Below are 25,374 nucleotides of genomic sequence, written 5' to 3' on the forward strand. Positions count from 1 at the left end.
CACTGAAGCATCATACGACCTACATTTGTGTTTAATCAAATTACCACAAACACGTTGTCACCCGGAGCCCATCACTCAATTTTTACCTCTGGCTTTGCTACCGAGTTTCTCGACCAACCCTTCCATTAAAGCCAGCATGGAAAATATTTACCCCTTTTAAGCCTTAAAGTGACAAAACACATCCCTGGGGCCACATGTAGCAATTACATGATAATCACATATTGGATTTACCTTTATTTCCCAAGATATTCAAGTCATTATGTGACCTAATTGACCACAAGTGGGAGAATTAGCAGGAAATAGCAAACATATCCTACTCATAAGTGTTTACTTCACGGTTTACATTCCTAATAAACCCTTAAAACTACAGTTACCACCTCGCAGTTGTAAACCAGCACCAAACCAGCCAAGTTACAGGAAATATGGTCACAATCTCCCCGTCCAGAGTTAAAGCGTTTAATAATGGCCGTTGAATAATCCTTGTGAATTCAAGGGTGACCATCCACAGGGTCCAGTGGTGATGTGCTCTATTTAGTATTTTGGAATTTAACACTGGTTTTTATATTATTGGAGATTCCATTGAGATAGGGGGATAGAAATGTAATACCATAATAATATCATTCTATACTATAAATAATCTGACATCTGGCTTAGTTTGCTGAGGAACCAGGTAATAGTCTGAACCTGTTAAAATAACATATAAAACCAGATGCAGGGCCCCACAGCACAGCAGAAAGCCTTGTTCTGTATTAGATTAGGCAGTGCAGGGAATTCTGCAGCTTGTGTCTTTTCTGTCTTTCTCTTTTTAGACTTTACTTTGACCACGCTGCTTGTATCATATTGGGTTAGGCAGAGCTGGGCTGTCTGCCAGACAGTGATGTAATTACATTGTTAACAGTCAGTGTGTCAGGCACTGTGAGCTGTACAAAGGTTGTAGCCTTTACCTCTTTCACTTTCAGAGATGACATTACACTTGCTCTACCTTGCACTCTCTCTCTCTCGCTCTCTCTCTCTCTTGCTCGCTCAGCCTCACTCTGCCATCGAGGCAGACACTGTGGGCTCGTGAGGGTGACAGTGACTGTGCCGCTGTTTAAAAGGCATTCGACATGTAGCTTTTACTGCTCTCCCCTCTATCTGTGTATCTCTTTGTCTCGCTGACATTAAATTTGCTTCCACCATTTCTCACTGCTGTCGGCTTGTTTTCCATCTCTCTGTGAAACAACACTTCCCTAATCCCTAAAGTCCCTCCATCCCAACTGATGGGAGCCATAGCTACATCTAATTATCTTATTATTCTAACCATATTTCTGTTGTGTAGCATTTTAAAATGTATCTTTCTTTCAGGCCCGCTGGCATTAAACAGTGAATAAACTCCAGTCGTAAGTGCAGCTAATTCATGATTGAAGCTACATCTATGAAATCTGTAGTTAATCAGAGACATGGCCGGGCCACCAAGAATGTTAACATGCAGCAAGAAGAAATGAGTCTGAGGTGAGATCTATAAAAAACAAACACAGAGAAACAGGAAGCAGGCAGTGCAGATCATCACACACTGCACTGGGTCAAACACAGGGAGAAGAAACCCGACTGGGAGGATGAAAGAGAAACACAAAAAGTAAAAATTCACTGTAAAATCTGGAGACATATTGTAAGATCTTCTGTGAGTCTGGCTGAAGATCTAGTATCCACATGTCCTGGGTATATCTTAAAATTATGGATTCTGATCCAGGGCACTTCTTTTTTAGCTAGATATTGCCCAGCAATACAAACCATAAATTCTGAGGCTCAGGAAGTATTTTATTATGTTTAAACAAGATTAAAATTTGTTATATGGGCAAATGAATGGCCTACATCTTTAATTTGATTACATATGGCTTTTTGCTGTCAGGTGGTCATGGAGTGTGATAACAACACACCACATTTATATGTTGCATGATTAATTGTCCAGACAGACCACTCACAGCTGTGCCTCTGGTGGTTCTTAGCCCCTGCACCATCCGTTACAATTATGAAACATACGACTTATTGTGAATTATCCCTTGTGTGGAATCAATATGGTGGACCTTACTGCTGTCCACCTGTAATGTAAGTTCAATACTCACTCTGTTTTATGTTCCACCAACTCCTTAGAAAACACCTCACTATACTTGCTCATCACTGACTATGTCTGATTGTATTTTGGTGCTGGGGAGGTGCTCTAACGTGGTTTTCAAGAAAAAGCAGCCGCCACTGAAACACAAAACTGGTGAGAGCAGTGAGAGTGAACGGAGACAGTAAAGTTGCGGGGCCGAAAACCAAAACGATGATGGAAAAGATGCTATAAATCTCTGTTGATGACCAGATTCAGGTGGTAATTTTCTGGGGATTCCACTTCCTGTGGAGATTGATTTTTTTTTTTCCTGTGACCAACCGACCAATCAAAGTTCAGTCAACCTCTGACCCTTCTCATCAACTAACATTTCATCAAATATTAGGAGGCAGCGCTATTTATTTAATTCATTGATGATATGAAAAGATTGATTATAGTAGATTTAAACAGACAGAAATTGTGCATAAAAACATATTTTTATACCGTGGGTCTAAAGATTTTATCAGTTTCTTGGTTGTCCCTATGAAAAAAAGCAGTTAGTCATCCTTACTGGCCCTTAAAAGGTTTTGACAGTGTTCACATGCAATCCTTCATAGACACAAGGCTGATACAAGTTGCTCATTAACAGGCCTGATATCCGAAGGCGATTAAATTCTTCCAGGTCTGATGTGTGACTCTGCATTTTCAGTCTGTCAGTCAAAGGCTCCTCCGGTAAAACCTGGCATCCAGAGATGAAAATGTAAAATACAGAACAGTAACAGTCCCGCAGTCACAGTCAAAGGTGTAAGCCACTGTGAGATTCTTCAGAGCTGCATGTTGTAGGATTTTAAAATCCCATTCTGGTGTTGTGTTAGTGCCTACTCCTCTTTACTGTGTGAAAGTAGCTTCAATGAAAGCTTCTGCTTTGTCTTCAGTAAGAAGCAGAAATCACACACTGGTGACAGAATGCTTTCTTTTTAAAATAGGTCACCTTGTCCCTGTTTTTCTCTCTTAAGTACTTTAGGATTCTTGTCAATAAAAAGTCATCCTTCTCTTATTCTTAGTCTGGTTCTTAATATCCAATATGGCTCTTGTAAGCAAGATTTTACTTTTTTAGTGCTCAGTTACGTCTCTGACTTCTCTCCAGTTTCATTTAAACCTGCAGTATTAAATAAAAAGACTACTCATGAATATCATATTAATAAAGTTTTCTATAGCTTCTAATACCCTGTGTGGGTTATACTGCCTACAAGACACAGAAAGCACACACAAAGTCATAGAAACACACACATACACACAAACACACCAAGATCCAAAGCTGGAAACGCTCCCCTACTCTGCCAAAACAATGTCACCTTCAAGACAACTGGACCGTAACCTTGAATTACATTGTGCATGTGTGTGTGTGTGTGTGTGTGTGTGTGTGTTTTGTATGCAGCTAAAGATACTGCTCTGATTAATCACCTACACACACACCGAGACAAAAAAAAAAGACTCACATACACACACACACACACACACACACACACACACACACACACACACACACACACACACACACACACACACACACATGCATACATACTTGTACTTCCATCTTTGTGAGGACACTCATTGACATAATGCATTCCCTAGCCCCTTACCCTAACCTTAACCATCACAACTGAGTGCCTAACCCTAACCCTGACCCTGACATTAACCTAAACCTAATTCTAACCATAACTCTAAAGCCAAGTCTTAACCCTCAAAATGTGATTTGAAGGTGTCTCAAAAAGTGAGGACCGGCCAAAATGTCCTCACTTTCCCAAAATGTCCTCACTCTGTTAGTAAAATACTTTTTTTGGTCCTTACTATGTAGCAAGTACAAGTACACACACACACACACACTGTGCCCACGATAGTAAATTGTCTTGGGAATGATAAATGAAGTGAACTATTTCTTTTTGAGAGTTTAGTTCATGTGCATTATGGTGTATAACTAATTGCATCTAGGCTGTGATGGCTGTACACACACACACACGCATGCACGCACACACACACACACACACACACACACACACACACACACACACAGAGTCCCATTGCTCCTTCAATCCCAGTAGGTCCAAAACAAACTCATAATTCAAGCTCATTTCAAACTATGATGTGTAAAAAAGAGCATAATGTTGTATTATTTAACAGTCAATTATGTTTAACACACACATATGGACACACAAAAACGAGGATGTGCAAACACACACCCTCTGCATCTCATGAATATTCTCGTGTTTTCTTAGAATCCCACAACAAAGAGCCTGGTCTACCTTCATCAGTCTGCAGATTAACTAACCACTGTCTTTGTGCCAGAATGGCTCATGAAACACTGTTTCTGTGCTCCAGCCCTGGAGGGCAGCTCCCTGTCGACTAACTGAGTGCACACAAGCAAACAAACACAAACACACTGGGTTCCCCACTCTCACCCTCATTTTATTATTTATTTTTTTTAAATTTTAACTCAAGCAAGAAGACAATCGCTCACTGCAGACACACAGAAACATTTATGCACACACCCCCACAATCTTGATTCCTCTGCCTGACACACACGCGTTCAGAACAGCCAGTATTTATGTGAGTGTGTGTCTGACCCGTTGACTTAAACCTCCAGTTGTGTTTCTCAGCCTTTTTGCTTTATGCACACGCGCAACTGTGTGCATAAAGCAGAAAGGGAATGGAGATGGAAATGTGAGCAAATACAAGCAGCATCTTGTTTCACTTGTTAACTGTTAACTGGCTGAAACGTTTCACTGGAACTCCTCTGATCTCAGCTGTGGCAGTCAGCAAAAAGGTGATCACAAACATAAACCGTCATCAGACGCATTGAAGTGTCACGAATACAAACATATGGTTCAAGTCAATATCACTGTTGTTTGCCAACAAAATATCAGTGACAGCATTAGAGAACCTTTTTATGGTTGTGTTTAGTCACTCACAGCAGCTGGTTAAGGGAAAGATTGTGGTCTGGTTTAATGCAGTCAAGGTTCAGTGACTTTGATGATGGTTTTTTACAGCCACCATTCACACCAACCACCTAATGGTGACTCCACTGCCATTAAAAAATGTAGCGCTTCACTCATTCATTCCAAAAAACAAGCTGCAGTTCATTTTTAGGAGACAGGCTTGCACCTAAGAATAGAAAAAAAACAGCTGGCAAACTTTGCGAACTTGCCACAATCATGCTCCTCTTACATTCTTATCTTCAATCGGGTTCTCTTCACCTTCAGACAGGTGACAGCCAGTCATTACCACTGTCCACCGTTGTCATGGACACAGAGGATCTCTGCAGCAGAGTAACTGTTTAAAACCTCAGCTTGACTTCAGAGGAAATACATTCAAATTGTTTTCCATCTTTTAAGTGCATTACGGTAGTGGGCATGTGTCGTGGCAGAGCATTGATACATGCACTCATGCAGTTTATTAGGTACACCTACATAACTGAATCCCATCTATTACAACAGCTCTGAAATAAGCCACTGTTGGAATAGGGCAGGTGCTTTCAAATAATACATGGCAGATGATTGGATGAACCATCTGTCTATCACAGAGTATGACGGGCTAACTTCAACCCATCAGATTCTGCAACCATCCCACTTTTTTCACGACCAGCCAGTTGGTAAATCTTGCAGCAAAACCATATTCTCCATGGGGGAAAGTATTCAGTGCGGCTCTCAGCTCTCGTTTCAATGTAGAAATACTCTGCAGTTCTCACATAACTGATGCTAAAGCAGCACCTGTGCTAACCTTGCTAAAACAGCAGCTTTTTGCTGTCTTCACACCTAAGACACGCCCGTGGCTGCGTCTTCGAATAACTTGGAGCCTGGCAGGATGGATTCTCACTTGTGAGAAATCCAGCTGCCTCGCAAGGTTAGTCGCTGTGTGCTGCAGTGAATGGAGTTTAAACGTTGAACAAACATGAGAGGCATTTTATTCCAAAGAAAGACATCTGTCATTCTGCGCCTGAATGCAGTCCAGGTGCTCAAACCAGAAACCTTTAAAGCTGATCTGAAACATGTTTTCTAACTGCAAATCCACTGCTATTCCCCACAGCAGGTCTGAGTGTGTCTGAAGTTGTATGATGTCTTTTTTTTTTCAAAGTCTCATGGAGGAAGTGCTAAGAAGTGCCAAAAGCTCTTAATGCAACAGTGTCAGGTTGTTCAGTGCCTTTGCGTTTGTGTGTGTGTGTGTGTGTGTGTGTGTGTGTGTGTGTGTGTGTGTGTGTGTGTGTGTGTGTGTGTGCGCGCTCCCCTGCAACATACTATCACACTGCTGCCCACCAAGCATACCACATGTCACAACCACTTTCCTCTTGACTCATCACGCACAGATTTGAACACACACTTTCAAACACACGCGGCTCAAAATCACAGCCGGCGAACTGTGTTTTCGACTCATCTTATTACACACAAAGACGAGTCGTACACGCAGTTTGCAATCAGCGAGGAGTCGGCAGCAAACTGAATGATTGCTGCAAGGTCAAACAGAGAGGTGAAGAGAGCTGGGGAGAGATGCAGAGAAAAAAGGGGGAGAGTACAGTATTGTTCCCATCTCTCCCAGTGTGTCATTACTGGGTGATTAGGGTGGTAATGACCCTGTAACTCTAACACCTGTCAGCTTTACATACACACGGTGTTACTGCTCTCATTCCTCTCCATTTATTCCATCCTGAGGTGAGAGGAGTGGTGACCTCCAGTAGGACTCAAAGTAAGGCTATGGGGCCACACAAGGGTCTTTTCAGAGGGTCGAGAGGGTGAAAAGGCAAGTGACAGATTTCACCCTTGTCACATTTTTTTTATGTTGTAACTTCATGGATCTAATGTTGGTATGAGAAACAATTCCTTATTCTGCAAGTTACCAAAATGAAAATCGCTTGCAAAAAAAAAAAAAATCACAGTCACTGACGGTAGAAATCTGCCAGGAGAAAAGATGGCAACTGGATGAATATGAGGCACAGCTTTGCTGGAGAAGAACACTGCACTCAGCAAACACCTTCCCTGGATTAATGACAAACAAACTGCAGAAGCAAAGGCTGGCAGAAGCATGTTAGAACTGAGCTGATACGCAATCCAGTTTGGCAACCAGAGGCAACTGGCATCCAGTGTGAGATCTGGCCCCTATTGATGATCATATAATGGAGGAAAATGTGATGACCAGGTTGTGAATGTGAAATCTGGGTCACCAAAGGAATAAAATTAACCTCTTACTGGATGCAAACAGGGGACCATTGTGTAAAAACAAAGAATATGCTCAAATACTGTAATCAGTTCATTCTTGTCACACAGATAGACAGGAATAGATAGGAATACTTGATTCATCCCCGAGGGGAAATTCAATTGTCCAGTAGCATGTGCAGTTTGTTTTAACAGTCGGGTCATGAGCCACATCCTTTGGCAGAGGTGTTGTACAGCCTGATCTCCTGAACCACTCAGTCAATCACCAGTAAGGGATTATTATGTGACTATGGAACATGTAGTGTTCACTGTATATTTATTGTCTAGGCTCTGACCTCGTCATTCATTCCCCCCCAAGAGGGACCGACAGGTGGATGCACAGCTTCAGCTGCACTACCATATGAAATGCCCTGCTGCATGTGTTTGCTGCCTAGAATTGCCATTATTTGAATGATAATATTAGTTGTCATATCCCGACAGTAACTGCAATGGAGAGACCTTAGGAAAAAGTGCATTAGTTGGTGTGAAATAATTTTCAGCGCTACGAGGTGAGACAGAAAGTGTCTAATTATTGATAGAATTGAGGTTAATTAGTAAAGTTATTATTAGTGACAGAGGGGGAAGACAGAATTTGAATTCTAACACTATTGTCAATGTAGTAATTGTTACATAGCGTGTTACGAACAGGGCTAAGATCCACCTGACTGCAATTTTCGATCTGTGAAGATGTTAATTGTAACATTAGTGAAACACATTCACATGTTGACTAACTTACCAAATGCCTGTTGCCACGGGGGGGGGGGCTTTCCTGTGATTATCACTCAGTCAGTGTAAAGCTAGCTCCCAGCTACATTTTTGCAACACAGCTGCAGTGGCTTCAGATGTTTACGGTCACATTAATCAGATTTACCATCATGGCCGCAGAGGCTGCTGTTAGTGTTGCTCAGCAAAAGTTACATTGTCTCATTTGAAATTGGTGAAATGTCCCTGTAGTTTTTTTTTCCAATTTTTCTGGGATGGAGAGGGTCATCTGCAAAACAAACATACAACTCATGCATTTGTTAAATGTCAGAAAAGCACTGGACATTTTGTAAATGTAAAAGTATGTGCATTTTTCTAGGACATGATGAGACACAGTGAACATCAGCACAATCCACTGTTTGTTTTCCCATAATTATAATCACTAAAAGCCTCTGTAATTTAAGCTTACATCTCTTCAGACTAATGGTTGGATTGATACAGCTTTGTATTGCGTGCCTGGGTGTGTTGTGTGTGAATGTGTGTGCGTGTGTGTTTGCAATTTTTTTGTTTGTTTGTCTGAATTTGCATATGTGCCATCGTGCACCGATTCCCTCTGTCTCATGTTGAAACGTCTCAATTATGCCTCTGCACTTGTGTGTTTTCCCCTGTGTGTGTGTGTGTGTGTGTGTGTGTGTGTGCGTGTGTGTGCTGATGTTATGTGGGATCCATTATGCCTCTGGTTTGTCAAGGAACACAGAGGCAGGGCTCACTGCCAAGACTGAGACCTATCAAATGTGTGTGTGTGTGTGTGTGTGTGTGTATCACTCAGTGGAAAATTATGCAGACATAACCATGGGAATTGCAGTGTGGCAATTTGTTGTTTTCTATCAGATTTCCCCCCAAAATCATAATGAAATTAACAGACATGGGCACATTTAGTAGGTAGCAAATTGTCTTGTGAGTGTTTGTCTTTACATGTTTGTGCACTCATGTATATGTGTGTCCCAGTCATTCCGCAGGCATTAATTGGCATCACTCACTCACTTTTCTCCAGTGTTTCTGATGCTCTCTCGCTCCCACCAGAGTAAAAGATCTGTACTGTAAAAAGCACAATGACAGTAACACTCCTACGCTCGGTCTGCGTGTCTGTCCTCTCTCCGGGTGTCCCACTGTCTGTCTCTCTGTTGACATCATTATAACCCTAATGAAGAAGCTTGCTGGCAAAGTTACCACCGCCATATTCCCATTAGCAAACAGTCATGCCCGCACACACATGCACACACACACAGTAGGGGTATTTAGAGAATTGGCTGTGAAGCTGCTCCCAGCTTGCCCACTGTGAACTGAACTGAGCTGTACAAACAGCATTTAAACAGTCAGGATAATGTATGTGTGTGTGTGTGTGTGTGTGTGTGTGTGTGTGTGTGTGTGTGAAGTCTTGTTTTTATATATTGATGGGGTCTGAAAACCAGGAGCCCACTATAATTGTGGTGTCCGACAGCTTGGTGGGGACCCAACAAGTTTAAATGGCTGTTTTAAGGTTGATGCTTAGTTTTAGGTTTAAAATCAGGTTTAAGTTCAGGTGAGGGAACGTTTTATGTCAATGACAAGTCCCCATGAATGTAGTAGGACAAGGATGTGTGTGTATGTATGTTTATGATACAGTGTGTGTGTGTATGATACAGTGTGTGTATGTGTGTGTGTATAATACAGTGTGTGTGTGTGTGTGTCTGTGTGTGTCTGTGTGTGTGTGTGTGTCTGTGTGTGTAATGCATTTGGATCTGAGACAAATATGTTGTAATGTTGACTACTGCAGATCCAAGAGTAAAAGAGATGAGAGAGAGGAGTCCTGGTAAATACTGCGCTGACCAACACAGAGCACACAACATCTGAACACGTGTGAAGTCCACATACAGGAATAACAACTCTCAGTCAGTCATATCTATTCAATCAGTGTGACAACCATTATATTTAATGTTCCTTGAAACTGCTGCTGTTTTATGTCTCCAGCTACTGTGTCAACTGACGATGATGTCAGCTGGACAGATACAATACACCACTTGGTTGTGATTGGTTGGGGAAAAACACAAGGATGTAAAGCCTGTCCTGATGAGAACCTGTCAAACATAAAGAGAGTCTCAGGCTGAATGACATGAATGAACTGATGATTATCAGGCTCCTGGGTCTGGCTGCATACTCAGTGCACAGACATGACTCCTGTTAAAAAAGCAAACAAGTAGACATATCCTTCAGGTGAAGATCATATTTGCTTCCTTGCTGGTAAAAGTATATTTTTGGACACCATTGTTAATTGTTAAGATTTTTTTATTCTTCATCTTTGCTCCTCCTCTCTCTTCCTCTCCTCTACACTCTGTGTCCCCATTTCTTCCTTGATGCAAAGTTTCTAATTTGACCTCTGCTGTGCTGCTCTTCCATCTAAATTTCTGTCCAACCATGCACCCTGTCTGTCCCATGTGATCACCCCACCACTTCCTCTCCTCTGTCTCCACCGACAAACTCACGACAACGTCAGTGTTGCTGCCAACCTCATCAGACCAACATTGCAGTTTCCCTCATTACTGTTTTCACGTTCCTTTTTGGCTTCGGGTTTAAATTTGAAATATTGCCAAATATGCACTTTTGCTTTTTGCTTTGACACCAAATCCTCCACCACTGTCAACTCTTCTCTCATCATATGATAACACTCTGCTCCTCCGTGATGTGACTCTGCTGCTGCACGAAGCAGACACTCTCGAGCGTCTGACAAAGTACTGATGAGCAGTGTTTAATGTGGGTGCTACCGGTGATACGCAAAAATGAACCAAAATGGTTTTATGTCTTTAAAAAAAGATGAAAAAAAGAGGGTGGTTAATTTATGTAATCAGTGTGTGCCTGAACATCATGTCGCACTGATAACACGGACTATAACATCAACCCTAGTTTCCTGTTACCTCTCCTCTTCCCATTCACACCTCCCTCCTCCTCCTCTCCCCTGTGACTAAACCAGCATCTTTCGCTCGCTTTCACACTCTCTTCTCTCTTTTTTTTCACTCTTTTTCTTTTTTCTCTCTTCCTCCTCTAAATTACCTGGTCTGGCCAGCATCTGGCAGCCTGGCCCAGTGTGTGAGTGTGTGTGTGTGTGTGTGTGTGTGTGTGTGTGTGTGTGTGTGTAGGTGACCATGTGTTGTTCTGGGTGCTTGTCAGTCTGAATGGAACAGCTGCTAACAGATAACAAGTAGCTGGCTTCCCTGCAGGTTTGGAGACAAAATAGAAACACAGTCACATCATTCAGTCAGGACCTTTCCTGCGTCACCTTGGACTCCAGCTGAAACAGATGGCCACATGTTGGCAACTTATCACCATCTTATCTAATCAGTTGAAAAAGAAAATCAGACGTATAGATCATAATACAGCCCCTCACTTCGGTCAGCACAAGCTTTACGAATCCAATATCTTTTGGATTAAAGCTGATATATTGTTCAAGGTCTCTGAAATATACTAAGTCAAATGAATAAATAAAACAAGGAAACTTTGAGATTATCATCACCGAAATGTTTAACCTTCTTTCCATTGACGTGTTCTGTCGTGTTGATCATTTTTCTAATAAACATGCAACTTAGATTTTTGCCAGAAATAACAATTACAAATCAGAAACCTATATGATTAGCATTTAAAGGAAAAACAAATCAGGCGAGTTTCTTACGTCAACAAATATGAGCGAGTGTTGGTAACTTGGAGTCTTAATCTCATTCATTTCAAAGCAATAAAGTTCTGTTAACGCGTGTTCTTTGGTTGGGGAATGCAGGAAAACTAATTTTCAAAATCTCATAATAAGTCAAATTTAATTTGAATTTTCTTTTATTATTAAGTTTGTGTAATTCTAAGTTTGTGAGTTTCAAGTTGAAATTGTTTAATTGTCAGCACTTCACTCATCAAATTCAGTTGATAGTTCACTTGAACGTGCTTCCCAGCATGCAACATTAACTTTAAAACTCTCCAGAAATGCATCTTAATTAAGGAAGTTACAAGTGTTAAATTTATGTTTTTATACGTGTACCTCAGAGGAGTCAGATTAACTTCTGTGGGATCAAAATTAAAACAACACAAACCATGATGAAAACAGGTCTGTAAGCCCTTATTATCTAAGACAAAGGAGGAACATTCAAACGTACTGTGATTGTGAGCAGTAAAGCAAAAACCATCATGAATAAACCATAAAAACCTGGAGTAAGTTAAAGAGTTTTCTCAACCTCTTCTTTTTTACAGTGTAATCCAATAAGGATATTAAACATATTAGCAGTAAACGACAGTATAGGCCAATGTCTATCATAAGCCCTAGAACTTTCACAACTGCCAAGTGTCCACCGACAAAAGACAAATGAGAAATCAATGGTTATATTGACATTTATATATTTACTTTGCATTTAAGTTTGAGTATTTTCTTTCACATCCACATTTGCAATCTAGTTTATAGTTTTTCCAACACTATTCAGTGTTTTTTTATGTACAAATGCATATAAAAACATATTTTGGGCAGCTTCAGGAGGTAGAGAAGGTTGTCCACTAATCAGAAGGTCGATACCAGGCTCCTCCAGTCCACATTTCAAAGTGTCCTTTGGCAAGATACTGAATCCAAAATACCCCTGATGCAGCATCAGTGTGTGTAGTAGTGTGTGGGAAAAAGTGCTGTATGAATGTGTGTGAATGGGTGAATGTGGCTTCCATTGTAAAGCACTTTGAACTGTACTACTGTTTATATGTACAGTCCATTTTTCTCTACATTACCAGAAGCAGCTCGGGGATGACTACCAGATAGCTAGTTTTACCTAAAGGCCACAATTAACTGCTTTCAGTAATCACACGAACATCTCAGCTCTTTCATATCTTCCCCTTCAGCTCTCCAGTGTCACACAACCTCCACTGTTTAAACACCAGTTACCCACATTCTTCACTGCGACTTTTCTGTGCTTATTCTTCAGCTGATACTCATCTTTCCGTTCACGCGCTTGAGCTGGCTTTCGTTTTCACTGGACTTCCACTTTCACTTCAACTTTCACTTCCAGCTCAATTTTAATACTTTGATGGTTTGGATGATTTTAGTCTTTGATGATTTCAGCTCTGAAACTTCAGTGTCTGTGTTTCTGCTGCCACTGCAAACACAGCTGCTTCAGTATTTCAGCTATTTCAACTGCAAAGCTGCAGCTGTGAGCACATGTAAATGTTCTTTAGAAAATCTTATCTTATAATAATAATAATAATAATAATAATAATAATATGACATGATGCCTAAAATTATTATTGGTAATGTGATTTATTTTCAAATATCTCACAGTTTGAGAGGAAACAGGAAGGTGTGAAATGTTTTTTATGAACAATAATAATAATAATAATAATCATAAGGTTCTAAAGAGAGACCCAGCTGATCACTCCTCCTGTGACTTCCTCCCCTCCTAAGTTGAATGTAACTAAGAGCAGAAATGGCATAAATGAATGCAAATTACCTCATTGTACAGTAGGGCCGGCGCTCCCAAGTGACTGGCTGCCAGCCGTGGAGCTGATGGTTGAGGGATGAAATGGAGAAAGAAGATTAGGAAACCTGATATTAAACTTCTTACAGGGTATTTTAAAGCCTCTTAGGCCCTCTCACTCTCACTTTACCTCCCTGCCTTCTTCTCTCATTCTCCTGAACTATTGAATAAATGATGAAATTCAATATGGCTCCGTAATCACTCACAGTATTTTGTTTCCCTTCCTATTTCAGCCTGTGTTCTAGTCTCTCATCCTCATCTCTGCAAGTTTCCTGCAATTGTTTATCCTCTCGTCCTCCTGCTACAGGATTGCATGGCTACATGAGCTGTTGGATAGTTTTTACATGCTGACCTGTAACAGTGGGATCAGTGGCTGTAAAATAAAGACACAACTGTAATCCTTTACAGTACTTTTTACTGAAAAGTAAAGAGTAATCTCATGACTGTCACACATTAGGAAAGTGCTGCTCAGTCAAGTGCTGCATTATACAACTTGAAGTTGTATTTTTCTTGTTCAACAATAGCATTTTGCAGTTTCCATATAAATTCTAATGGAGTGTGTGATAACTAGTACTGTTTTCCAACTCTTCTTTTCAAGGTATGTAAAATGGAGACCAGAGTGTTGTGTTCAGGATTCATCTAAGAGGTTTATATCAGCTTTCGGTTTCTTCAGAGATTTAAAAACTTTTAATTGTAATGGTTTATTTGAGTCTATTGTGTCAGATCACAAATGGTGTGGCTCTTCCATTACATAGATGAATAATGATTGAAACAATAAAACAACAGTAAATGTGAAAAACATTCTGTGAGTCAGGTTGACTCACAGCTCATACACTACAGTGTGAGAACTCACTGACTCTGAGAATGAATCATATGAAATTTACCAATTACCTACATCAAGGGGCAGGTTACTCCACCAAAAAACATGTGTACTACTACAATGCTACTACAATGCTGTGTCAGTCCCTCATCAGTACCACTGCAGTGCTGCTGTACAGAGCACCACAGTGTGCAGCTGATACCTGCACTGACTAACTTCTAGTCTAATTTTGGATAAAGCACCTGGGTCACGTGCTGTTACTGAAGTACCCCAGCATCACTGTATTAGTAGTAGAATACAAAAGAGGTTCCGTGCTCAGATCTGATAAAGCGTATCTGGGTGGAAAGCTGCACAGATGCTGCAGCTAAGCTGCCGCTGGCTGTGGATTTTCACAGGATAAACTCTTTCCTTCAAGAAGCGAAAACACCCCTCCAGTCAGAAAAAGACCCTGATTTCCAAAGTCTCTGGCTTTACATAAGTAATGCCATGTTGTCTGACAGAGAGGGAGCTGTTTTATTTATTTATCTAAGTTTCATATTTTTACATGCTGTGGATTTTTAGATATGGTTTCATAGATAATGCAAGCTGTGTCTCGATGTCTCTGTGTTATAATTATTGCAAATACACTACAATACCCTTCTGTCCATGTCCATCCATCCGTCTGTCTCTTTCTTTGCCTCACCCACACTCCATCACTCTCTCTCCACTTCTCCCTCTATGTCTCTTTCTCATTTTATCTCTTTCCCCTCTTCTGATGGAGTGAATAATTCATGTCTATTCTTCAAGGAGGCTCTTTGTTCTCCCCCTCGGTGTTTTCTTTTAAAGCACTCGAGACAGTGTGATTGTGTGTCCATATGCAGAATTTGTGTGGCTGAATGAAGCTGAACTCATCCCAGATTCCTGGGTACTTTCACTCTATCCATACACACACACACACACACACACACACACACACACACACACACACACACACACTGCCACAGTCATGCAAATTTCCAAAACAATCCTGTTCCTGCATCATTTCTTTTTTTTTTGTATCAGGACAGAAAAATCACTATTCTGTTCAGTGTTTGTGTGCACGTGTCTTTTATTTATGTGTCTCAGTAAATGTACTTGCCTGTGTTGTGTTGTGTGTTTGCACATATGGGTTATATATTGTATAGAATCCAAAAAAAGTGGAGCACGTGTGGATCCCTGTGCATCTCATACTACCATTTTTATCAATATTCACTACAACGCTTGAAAACAATGCTGTGTATGTGTATGTGTGTGTTCATGTGTGTTAGTGTGTGTGTGTGTGTGTGTGTGTGTTACTGAAGATGATCATTAAAGAACTTCCTCACCCCTCTGTACTGCATATTGATGTTTCTCTCTCACACACAAATACACACACAGAACACCTTTATATTCAAAGCATCAACTGGAGTGAGACAGACGCTGCCTCTCTCTGGTATTAAACTCATTAATTATTTCAAAAGTAATGTCATTACCCTGCAGTGTGTGTCTTGGATGCTGATTTTCAGAATAATTGCTCCTTTATGTAAATATTCAGGTTCTACTAGTTCTAGATTTCAGCTCTGATTTGGCAGACATCTGTACTTACTGCAGGTAAAGCGAAGGACATTGTAATAATATAAGTGCCAGTTCTGCAGCTACTGTGTCAGAAATACAGAAGAAGATCAGCACCTTGTGTGTAACTTTATACCACAAGATGAACATTTCTTAAAAGTCGCAAAATATGTCCTCCATATGCAAGTGTCTACGAATCCATGCATTCCTTCCCCCTGTTTTACTTTCATGTCAAAATAGATCACACCATTTACACATGGACAGGAAAACCTCCAGTTCAAATTCAAAACCACCACCTCCACCCCATCCTGTCCAGAACAGAAAAGCTAAACAAAAAGGAAAAAATACAAAAAATAAAAGGGTCCTAAATGCACAAATTCTTCCCCTACAGATTCCAATACAAAGTAATAACAATAGCAGTATCCACATCCCCTCCACAACATGTCTTTTGGATTTCATCCAGAACGTGCATGTGTCACTTCTGCATGTGAATTTGAAACCAGCTGAACTAATCTCTGTAGATATACAGTATTTTATGGTTACAGTAGAATAAACACTATGCATAAATAAAACATGAAAATCTAAAGATAATAACTTCAAGTACTGGACTGTGGTTACTTGAGTGACAGGTGTGTCAGCCTATCCGATTCAGTCAGACCGGTTGCACCTCAGCTCCCTCAGGATTCCTTCCCTTTGATCAGTTTGGCTTTTGTGCTGAGATCTATTTAACTTTAATATCATTCATACGGAGTCTTTGTACTGCTTCGCATTGCTAAAGGGACAGTCCTGTGGGAGTACGGGGCCTCTTGGGCCTGCAGACTTGAGGGCCCAGGTTCAGACTTCAAAGTGATATTTGGCCACATATTTCTCTTTATTGCTAACTAAAGGCGTGTGTGTCTTTGTAATGTCAGCCCAGCCAGCATTACTTGTTATTTCCATGCACATTTTTCACCATCACCATCATCACTTTTGTCACTTTCTACTTCAACAAAGGCAAACACAAAGGCAGCACTGAGACAGATCCAAAGTTGTGGGAGAACAGAGTCAACACATCAAAGACAGAACCACGTCAGACACGTTGGATAAAAATTAAACAAAATTAAATATAGACCCAAATTTTCCTTTGATATTTGACATGATAAGCAGAGCTGGTCAAGGGCCATGAATGAAACACCATCAACTGCAAATGTCTCTGTGCTAATATTAAATGTGTTTAGTAACCAGCTAGATCAATGTGGATAATTTATACAGTGACTAGCAGCTGCAGTGGCACTTCTAACAGCTCAAATCAACTGACAATAGCTTTAGCAAGTAAACTGTAACAAGAAATGAATGGTGTTAACAAAGAAATGAAGAATTCAGCCTGTTGGATTGACATTGTGACACATTAGCTAACACTACAGCTCATGTGTGTTTTCCCACTGCTGCTGCTGCAGCTTCTGAATTGGACTTTGGTGGATAGTTTGCCTGCAGCTCTTCACTCGTTTCAAAGATTTCAGAGACTTTTGTCCTGAGATGAGTTGAGTTTGTTTCTGCCTCCATCTGTCTCTCTGTCTTGCAGGTGCAGTTTTTCAAGTATACGATGATGTGCATCAAATATGGCCATCATGTGACTAAAGCAAATGTGATAATCCACATACATATGGAGCTCGCCCAGCATACCAAGGGGCCCACGGCAACCATCAAGTGTTCTTGTCCACCACACAAAAGGCTGAGTTAATTTCTGTTCTGCTGATTGGAATCAGAGCCGCTCCACCCGTCTACGGCCGGAAGGCAAAATGAATATTCATACCAGTTTAGACCCTGCTCATGAATATTTATAATGGTTAACACCAGATATGCAAATGAGCCAGCCAACCCAGATGGCTTCAGATCACGACATAATGATCACGCACACGTGCATGCACAAACACACTCAGAAAGAAACAAGCATGCAAACACACACACTGTGATGCCTTCCTTGCTAAAGGAAAAGACAACATGCCTCGCATATCAGAAAGACAAGGTGGAGACTGGAAAGAGTTTGGACATGGGTGCAGAATTTAGCTGCCAAAATGCAAGTGGGGATATGATATTGACACCAACAGGATGTGCATCTACATCGACCAGTTTACTCTGCAAACATGTGTTGATACGCCAGGAGAGGACACAAATCAGGGTAAATAAAGAGTTTTAAATGTAATCCATACGTATCTAACTGTCTGGTGTTGGTGCTCAACAGTGGCTTATTGCAAGATTAAAGCTGGTCCTCGAGGAATGCTGGGGCTGTTATGTTGCCAAAATCTTCCTCAGGTTCTTCAAGTACAAGGTAGGCTGATAGAAACGATGAGATTAAAGAAGATTACTGCCACATAAACAGGGAAGATTAGTGATAAGTGATAGTGTCGCCTTCAGAGCACGGTGAAACATTGTCTTAGAATTCAAAGTGGGTCAATACAGACAAACTTAATTGCTGTAATAGGCAGCACAGATATGTAACTGAGTGCTGTGACATTTTAAACACACAAACACAAACACACACAGAGTCATCAAAATCAAATATGCAAAATGGAAACAAATAAACAACTTCAAGTAACAAGACTGAGTTTACAAAGAGAACAGTTGCATGCTAACATGCTCACAATGACAATACTAGCATGCTGATGTTCGGCAGGTTGCCCACCTTCACTGACTTACTTCAGCATGTTAGCATGCTAACATTTGCTAATTGTGACCCCTCAACAAATCCTTGAACTAAACATATTTGAGGATTTCCTTCTATTTCTTTTTGTCATACACACCACTATTCTTTCTCACACACACCACACACACACAAACACACACACACACACACACACAAATCCTGCCTGGATACTGTGAGCACAATCAGACATTTCCTTTGAGCCAAAGCCTTGCTAACAAGCTTATTTCACCACGTACTCTGTGTGTGTGTGTGTGCATGTGTGTGTGTGTGTGTGTGTGTGTGTCTTGTAAGTGCTACATATGACACATGTAATTCAACCACACACACACTCACACACACACACAGAGCTGTACTTCTGTTCTGATGCAGGATTAAGGCCAACTAGCTTGTTGTCTGTGAGCTCAACATCACCTGAGATCACACACACACACACACACACACACACACACACACACACACACACAATAAAGTTATTTGCTGTCACTGTCAGTTCTCAGGAATTATCAATGCATCTTGTTGCTTTAGTCTCAATATACTGTTGTCAGGTAGTCAGAAGTTAATGATGCTATTTCCAGTGACTGAATGCATTAGTGATACTCATTGCTAACCCATCCTGAAAGCAGCAAACTTGCTTTTGCAGCACAGTGAAAACAGCAGAAATCCACTTCAAATCAAGGAGACATCACCTGCAATGCTTAAGTACGTTGTAGCTGTGTTGTGCTCAATGGAAACAGCTGCAGTAGCATGAGGTTTTTCTTTCTGTTTTGTTTTTTTTTCCTGTCAGAATGAGGTCATGCTGAGCAACAAAGCTCAACTGGGTCACAGGCTGTGGCTCGCTGTATGTTGCAGTGTGTCTGGACCGCACAGAGAGGCATCAGCATGGGGCTCTCACTGACTTGGGCTGCTTTGCATTAAGTTCTTTATTTATATCTTTAAAAGTACAATGGCTGGTGTGTTGACTCAGTACACAGAGCAATAAAAATGCATCCCTCGTCTTTAACTTAATATTGGTGCTTTCTATACAATGTAATTATCATGCCCTGGCCTTTTATACAACAAATTTCCTTTGAGGGTTGATGGGATTTTTCAGCAGTTTTTAAAGTAATGGTTAAAATTGGAGACTCACGACTAGGAACGTCAGAAGAGCCAATACTTTGATACCAAGCCGATGTCAAAGTTCTGAAAATGTGATGGTACTTGTTTTTGCTACAATGCATAGGTACAGAAGATGTCATAGGTACAGAAGATGTGTGACCAGGCTGATGTCATAGTGCACACAGACACCCTGGAGTTTCAGATGTTTCAGTTTATTTGCTATCTGCATTCATGGAAAATAGAGATAGAGTCCGGGTCTGAAAAGTGAAGCCACTGCGCGAGTGCATTAAACCTGCATTCTATCTAATGACCATCAGGGGGCGACTCCACTGGTCGCAAAAATAAGTCTGAATGTATTGAGGTCTATGGGAAAATGGCTGTACTTCTCACTTGATTTATTATCTCAGTCAATGTTTTCCTTGTGAGTTTATGGTCTTAATCACTAGTTTAAAGGCATAGCAGGGCATGGTATGCATTAGGGAGTGGCTACCATTTGACTGACAGACTGTTCCACACATGGCGACCTGTCTGACAGTCAGGATGGAGGACAGATCAGGTCAGGTCAGATCCACCCCTCACTCCTCCTCGGCTCCACCTTCTCCTCCAAATATGGTTTCTTCAGGTTTCAAAAAACCAAGATGGTGACGGCTATATTGCAAATTCAAGGCTTCAAAAAACAGTGAGTCACAGTGGGTTGCCACTTGCTGGAATCTAGTGGGGACTACGGTACAGTACATCAGTATGTCTTACTACACCCACACCCATCTGTGATCAAGGAAAGGTTGAGGTCAAAGATTAAAAAGAATTACACGTCAATCCACAGAGGTCAGTGCAGCAATGTTTTTCCTCTGTATAATATCTATCCATCAGCTGAAGCATGACATCAGAATGACAGCATCAGAATAACAGTAATACTATACTGATGCATCCTCAAGCATATCCTGGAAATAGTTACGTTTGTGTACAGGTGTGTGCACAGGTGAGGTGCAATGGTCATCTCAAAAGCCTAATCCATCTCTCGTAAATGTGCTGACTCACTGCGTGGTGTGTGGTGCCGCTAAAAGGTTGAGTCATGCTTTCAGTTTAGTTCCCAGAGGGAAGCTGCGGTAACGTTGTACATCCTTTCATTGGCTCATTTGCTGAGTTTGTGTGTGGATACTTGCCTACATAAGTAGATACTTTGTGTGCACGCTGTACTTTGTATCTGCAGTTTGTGAGAGCTCACAGGGAAGCTCCCACGGTGCGTTTAAGAGTGTGCGCTTGTGTTTTATGAATCCACACTCTAATACTCTCAGCATCTTATCCATAAATCATGGTGTACTCATTCCTTCCTGCACGACATACACTGCTGATACTATTAGGTAAGCAGATTGGAAGTCATGATATCAGGCTTAAAGGGATACTTGCACCACCATGTCACTTTACTTGCCTGAACTTCACTCTGGATTTACTTCTTTTATATTCACATTCCAGTACCCAGACAAATGAAACATTTCTCCTCCACAGAAAAAGTGGGGGAGAATGTAACTCAAAGACAATGCTGGGTACTTATATCGTAGAGCACATGGACAAAAGCAATAACAGCTCCCATTAAGGCCAGACTGAGAGTTCAATCATGAACATCCCTTTATAGACTATGCTATATAGCTGCTGTTGGAAGATCATGTTATACAAGCTGCAGAGAGAGAAATGCAAGCAGATCTAATGGAGTGAGAAAACACAGAATTGCTTTAGTTCCACTGAAGTAACATACTGTATTAGTGTTAACATCTGTGACATGAGTACGTTTCACATATTAAGGTATATTAGGTTAAAAATACACACTTGTCAAACCCAACTCTCTGGGTATGTCAGTGGATTTTACAAAGTTCACTGTGCTTCAGCTTATTATTATTCACTTTTATCCTCATCAATATCTCACAACAAAAATAAGAAAGTTTAGCTATGAACACAGAGATGTATGGAGAAAGATACATTGCAAATGCATTTCTTTTAGAAGTTTTAAAAATATTTTTTTCTAAATATATTCATTTAACTAATTAAATTAATACCAAGTGTTCGACAACTAGTTGACTAATGGTTTGAACTAACAACTACCAGGTGAACAGGAAAATCTATGGTTGTGTGCAGCCCTACTAGAAAACAGCCTTTTCACTGTGTGTTTCTGTTTGTGGAAAACGATGTACTCAGGAGTGTGTGTGTGTGTGTGTGTATGTGTGTGTGTGTGTGTGTCAGCAGGGTGGCTGAGAGATCAAGCCATTCTGACTGTCAAAATGACAGCTCATTATCAGGGACAAACAGCCCTTAAGGGTATGGATACACACTCACACAAACACAAACACAGTCCCATTCACTTATCCCTCTGAATTACAGAAGAGGATTGAACAGAATTTTGTATTAATATAATTTACATTCATGAGAGTTAATTTACACATTGTAAGTAGTAACTTATAGTGTGTAATTTGTAGAACTATTTCATGACATTTAAACACACATGAACCATTTGTTATTTGGTTGCTGTGACTGTTCACATAGCAATATACACCTGACTATGTACTGGGGTTGTATTGTTGGGGGTCCTCCCAACTCACTGATGCTGTACTGTAGGTAAAAGATCATTGGTGGTGAGACTAGCTCAGACAGCTTATCTCCAGACATTATATGTATGAATGGAGCTTCTAACCACCATTAGTAGTATGGATCATTGTTTTAGGAGTGGGTTCCTGTTTGGTTAGTATCTCATTCACGTGCATTACGACATCCCTGCAAAAGGGCATGCAGTCAGGTAGCACGACACACAGTCCTACCATTGGTTTTGCACTTTGCTGCGTTACTGACGAAACCGGCCATTTTACAAAAAAAAAAGAAAGAAATACGTGTCTGCTCAGTACCTGTAAATTAGAAGTGTCACCTCCAGATGCTGCCACCTTCATCACACAAAGTTTGTAGTTTGCCTCATTAATGTAATCAGGTCCCCTCTTGGCATTGGGTTTAAATCCAAAATAGTGTCAAATAGATGCTTTTGCTTTGACACCAAAGCCTCCACCATTGTCTTGCTGGTCAAACCTCTTGTCACATGATAAGATTCTGCTCCTCTGTGATGTGACTCTGCTCTGCTGCTGCACGTAGCAGACACTTTCAGTTTATAATCGTAGCATCTAAGTATTGACGACTAGAATTTTACAAATTATTGTTTTTTACTTGATGAACCTCTGCGCTGCCATTGATACACAAAAAAGAACCAAATGGGTTTTATGTCTATGAAAAAATGAAAAACAGCTTGGTCGCTGGGCAAGTTATGTAATTGTGTGTGCCAGAACCACAGACTGTATGTAAAGACAGACGTAGGCTGCCGGACTTCACCCATAGGCTTTTGAAGAGCTGTTCTGAAGCGCAGAGTGGGCTGCTCCTCCGTCACCATCTTGCCAGATGCCTGACTCTGCCTAACTCCCAGCTAATTCACAAATGGGCAAAGAGGTGGGGCATGTGTGGAGCTCACAGTTTGGTGCATGCCAGTTTGTGGCAAGGGTACATTCACCCACCTGTCACTCAAACCTGCATGCCCTCAATTATGTATAACCTTAAGCCTTAATAAAATTTAAACAGGTGAGTGATATAAAAATGCACCCTCCGTACAGTTGTCATGAAGGAGGAAATTGACTGTAGAGACCAAAACTTTTTGTTTGTACCAGGCTTTTTTGCACCCGGCTTTATTTCTGCTGTAAATTTGGGCATTTCAACATGGGAGCCTATGGAGATAGACTCACTTTTGGAGCCAGCCTCATGTGGCCATTCGAACAACAGCAGTTTTTTGTTAGTTCAGTGTTGGCTTCATTTTACATCACCATAGTTTGCTGCTTGGCCTGAACACTGTGTAACACAGCTACATCAGCAAACCTACTTTCTAGGTTTACAAAAAACTGCCACAGAAAACATTTAATTCTTAACTTTTAAATACTACTGCATACAAAAATTATGTACCTTAACATTAACCGACTTCAAACAAGACTAGGTCAAAACCTAGTATATATGGCTGTCCTGCAACCTCGTCTTACAAAATCACCAAATACATAAATTAGACAGACAAAGACAAAGACCTTGCTGTGATTTCAGCTATATTTACTGTAAAATGATCACTCAGAGAGAAAGTAAGAAGCAACTGACCATCTACAAACTCAACACTTCCTGTAACCGTTTCAAATTTAAAGCCCTCTAATGTTTCAGTGGACAGAAACCCTTTATGTCTGAAGAGGACTTTTATTGCTGTGCTGCAGTAAATGTATCATCAGTCGTTGGCATTTCTGTTGTTCACATGCTATTTAGATCTTCTAGTTTCTTCAGCTGATGACTTCGTTCTCTCCCTCCCTTCTCTCCCTCCCATTCTCCTGCTCTCTCTCGTATTGTGTGTCTTATGTTTAGTTATTCCTCTGCCTCCTTTAATAATAATGATAAATGTAATTTATTTGCCTTCATGGAGGCTCGGTGTTTTGGAAGTGATACAGTGCAGCTTCGGAGCAGCCGGGAAACCGGAGCAGCTCAGTAGACTCCCCATAAAAAGAGATACAGGCAGGTCCAGTCACATACCAGGTTATACCCAGTCTTGTCTCTTAATCCAGCGACAATGCACTATGTTAGCAAAACTGCAGGCTGCAAACACTCCATAACAGAACCTGTTTACCTAGAAACTCCAAGTTGTTGATGTGGCATTTAGCTGACCAGTGGTGGAAATAACATCAGTCAGTCAACCAGTCAGTCAACCAGTCAGTCAGTCAGGGACATTCCAGATTATAGGTCTGACCCCAATGTTGCAGTCCAGCCAACAATAGAAAGTATTAAGAGGAAAAACAGGTCAAAGGTCAAACTCCCCTTTACTGTAGACACATGAGAAGGAATACAGCATATCTGCCGCCATCTGGTTAGCAAGGGCCAGGGGCTTAAACATGAATCTTAAGCAGGCTTATGGGCCTAAAGGGTCGGGATGCCCCTTAGCAGAGCCTGTGATATACAGTATGTCTGTGTGATTTGACTATTAAAATGTCTTGATGGAGGGTCAAATTCCCTCTAAAAAACATCTTTATATGTCACAACAAAAAAGCCACCCTGTCACCTTCAAGAATAGTGTGTCCTAAAGTGTACTCAGGGGGCTCTGAGGCATCTATGCTCAGGGATCCATCATCTCACAGGGTTTGAAAATAAAAGTGCCACAAAAAGGAGAATTTCAAAGTCAACAATTGCCACCTGGAGTATTACAGTCAAGTTGTTCCAAATGCTGGATCAAAGCAATTCATCACTGGACCTATCCACTGTCTACTAAAACCACAGCTCTTATCTGTAGGTGTGTTGCTGCAGTTACTTCTGATAAAATGCTCCCTCAAACAAGCAGCTCAGTTTAACTGCCATCCAGTCTGCTCAAGTCTTGCTGTTTTTATTCAAAAAGAATTATCTAGGTGCCTCAACATTATAAGAGTATCCACTAAATTTTCAAAATGTATTGCCAACTGCCTCAAACCATATTGTCACCCTTCAGCCGGATATATCAAGCCATCAGATTTTGGGGTGTTTGTTGCTGAGTAGCATCTTGCTAATCTTAGATTACTGCAAAGTAGAAAGAATAAAAAATACATGAAAACACCGCAAACAGCTAGGCTTAGCTGGCTCCTATTTAT

General features: G+C 40.9%; 1 protein-coding gene across 3 annotated transcripts in view; it reads right to left on the minus strand.

The window, feature by feature from the left end:
• The window catches only part of lrfn5a (leucine rich repeat and fibronectin type III domain containing 5a), a 120,165-nt gene that overhangs the window by 81,638 nt on the left and 13,153 nt on the right, over positions 1–25,374 (minus strand). The window contains exon 2 of one of the 3 annotated variants that reach the window (XM_071471375.1): positions 13,515–13,567. The exons of the other annotated variants lie outside the window; for them this stretch is intronic. The gene's annotated coding sequence lies outside the window, so the exon portion shown is untranslated. The remainder of the gene's footprint in view (positions 1–13,514; positions 13,568–25,374) is intronic. 3 annotated transcript variants of the gene reach the window in all.

Source organism: Trachinotus anak, unplaced genomic scaffold (genome assembly GCF_046630095.1).
Source record: "Trachinotus anak isolate AG129_WGS33_773 ecotype Australia unplaced genomic scaffold, CSIRO_AGI_Tana_v1 ptg000033l, whole genome shotgun sequence".
Classification (NCBI taxonomy): domain Eukaryota; kingdom Metazoa; phylum Chordata; class Actinopteri; order Carangiformes; family Carangidae; genus Trachinotus; species Trachinotus anak.